The sequence below is a fragment of the Myotis davidii genome, unplaced genomic scaffold, assembly GCF_000327345.1.
Source record: "Myotis davidii unplaced genomic scaffold, ASM32734v1 scaffold325, whole genome shotgun sequence".
In the NCBI taxonomy this organism is placed as follows: domain Eukaryota; kingdom Metazoa; phylum Chordata; class Mammalia; order Chiroptera; family Vespertilionidae; genus Myotis; species Myotis davidii.
In genome coordinates, this window is record NW_006296057.1 from 994,653 (window position 1) to 997,932 (window position 3,280).

Consider the following 3,280-nt stretch of genomic DNA (forward strand, 5'->3'; position numbering starts at 1 on the left):
TGGCCAGTCTGGGTGAGGGGCTGAGGGCTGTTTTCAGGCTGGTAAGTGACAGAAGCTCCCAACTGCTCCTTTTTTCTTTTTTTTATTCTGGGCCAGCTTTAGCTCTGAGGCTTGGCTCCAGCTCTGAGGCCTCCGCTGCTGAAAGTAGGTATCTGGTTTGTTTCAATTCTATAATCGAAACTCTGTATCAACTCCAGCTCTGAGATCCCCGCTCACTGAAAGCTGGTTTCTGGGGTTTGGCTTAGTTTCTATTTTTGTTACAATGTTCAAACTGCAGGCACAGAGGCCGGCAAGGCAGGCGGGGAACGTTGGAGTCCTCTGTCACTGAAGCAAGCAAGCCTCATGTTCAGTTTAAGCTGCCTGGCTGCCGGCGCCATCTTGGCTGGAAGTTAATTTGCATATCTTGCTGATTAGCCAATGGGAAGGGTAGCGGTCATAAGTCAATTCCCATGTTTCTCTTTTATTAGATAGGATAAGATAACAATTATTTTACCATGGGAGCAATCTTACTATCTCCACTTTACATATGAAAAACAGGGAATCAGAGAGATGTAGCAACTTTCTCAAAATTACATGGGCAAGTCCTATAAGAGCTGAGACATAAGTCCAAATCTGCAAAATCAAAAGGCTCATACTAGTTCTACTATGATATCCTAAAAAAGAGAAGATTATTTTTCAAAACATTGCTTAACATTTATGCCGGAGTTCATTTACTGTCTTCATTAGCTGAGTAGAGACAAAGACCCCAAAAGTTAGTAACCTTGAAGCCTTAGCAAAGGTCAGAGCTGTGTACCACCCAGTTAATCTAGATACCACCCAGTTAATCTAGATAATGGTAGCTGAAGCAACCTCCCTACCTTTAATCATGTCAATTGCCTAAGGGTCATGTTATGACCTAATCTGTGTGTCATTGAAATCTCCTTACCCTAGGGCTACCCCAGACAAACCTCCTTACCCTAGGGCTACCCCAGACCAAATAAAAGGTTGGAGCAGCCAGAGCATTGGAGGAAGTCTCTCTCTCCCCTTGAGTTGGACTTGCCCGCCTGGCTCCCTGACATTTCCAAATTATCTCCTTTGTTGTGTGGCTCTTCTTTCAGATACCGAACCCTACTCCACACAGAACGTGGAGGGAGTGTTACTCGACACATTAACAGGAGACAATAGGGACAAGAATGTCTCTCAGCTGTGAAGCAAGCAGAGCTTATCTATGGCTCAACATGACAGCCCCGATACAAACTAAAGAAGTGTTCCCTCCTCTGGACTTGTTCAGTCTTCTCAACAGCAGCACTCACCTGTAATATTTTTGCTATTCTCAGACCTCCTTATTCTGCCACTATGGTAATGAACTAACAGTTTTAAATAGGCTAACCTATAGAAAAATCAGTACAAATTTCCCTACCTACTGTCTTTGGCAAATCAAGATAATTTTCCTAGCATAGCAATTTCCAATAAAAATATGAAATGAATCACAAATGTGAATTTCTTAGATACAATCAAAAGGTGAAATTAATTTTATTAATATACTAGAGGCCCGGTGCATGAAATCATCCACAGGTGGGGTCCCTCAGCCTGGCCAGTGATTGGTGCTGATCAGGCTGACAGGCCTGGGGGAGGGAATGCGGGAGGTTGGTTGTGGGAGCATACTGACCACTAAGGGGCAGCTCCTGCATTGAGTGTCTGCCCCTTGGTGGTCAGTGTGCATCATAGCAACCAGTCAACCGGTCGTTCGGTCGTTTGGTCACTTACGCTTTTATATATATAGATAATATTTGATCCACATCAAAATATAATTTCTTTTTAAAATATATTTTTATTGATTCCAGAGAGGAAGAGAGAGGGATAGAGAGATAGAAATATCAATGATGAGAGAGAATCATTGATCGACTGTCTCCTGCACGCCCCCTATTGGGGATTGAACCTACAACCCGGACATGTGTCCTTGACTGGAATCAAACCTGGGACCCCTCAGCCTACAGGACAACACTCTATCCACTGAGCCAAACCAGCTAGGACTCAAAATATAATTTCAATATGTAATCAACATTAAATTATTCTGATATTTTTGCATTCTTTATTTCCTACTAGTGCTTTGAAATATGGTATATTTTACTCTTAGAGCATATCTCACCTTTGGCTAGTCACATTTCAAGCACTCAATAGCCTATGTGGCAGGCTAATGACTACTGTATTTATTTAATAATGCAGCCCATAGGAGATGGATATTGAATGGTTTTAATGATTGAATATCAGGTACTATAGCAAGTTAATGAAAAGTATACTTTTAGTCTGTTGTGACTTTATTGCTTCTCGAATCACAACAAATAAATAGATTAGGTTCTCAACCTTAGCTGAACTTGAGAATTGCTTGGGGAACTTAAGCACTTGTGTCCCACCAAAGTTCTGACTTGGTTTGCCTAGTATGGGGTTCAAACATCACTGTCTTTTAAAAACATCCTTGATGATTCTAGCATGTAGCCAGGGCTGAGAATCACTAAGGTAGATGTAGCCAGTTCTTATCCTTGATAAATCTAGTACCAGGAAAGGGTCAGAAAAAATGGAATATCAGATACTCTGCTGTTCCCTTCCTTCATGAGAAATAGGCCATTAGAGCTTTCTTGGAAATTCCTACTGAATAATAAAGCTCATACTTGCTTTAGTTTGAACAGAATGGATCCCCAGTAGGGATTATATACCCCAGTGATCCATCCTTACCAATCTGTTATCAATGTGGGCATCTTTATAAAAACAAAAATAGAAATGATGCAAATATGAAAAATACTGTTGTTTTAAGCATCTGATAAATTACTGAACTAAAAAGCTTTGGTTAGATATCTTTGAAATTATATATTTATCATATATATTATATATAACATGCACATATTGAAAAGTTAGGAGTATGTAGACTTCTATAAGAACTGATTTCTTTAACACTGTGGGAAAATAATGCTTTAGACCTTTGACCTTGATGTGGAACAGTCTAGACTTCTGCATTTGCATTTCTGTGCATAGTCTTCATGGTCTGAAGTTTGTGAGGTGAGGAGGGCCAGAAAGAAGGTGGCGCATAAGTATCCACAGGCCTGATCCTCTGTTAGCCATAATAGAGCATTAAAATGCATGCATATCCTGGACTTCATCCTGAGCTAATGTCTCATTTGTATCATCTAATGTTATAGATGCCATTGTACATTACTCTTAAATTAATGATTACAATCTCTCAATAATAGGGTTAAGTTAATAACTTGAGTTTAAAAGGAAAACATCAAGCTTTCCTAATGCTGAA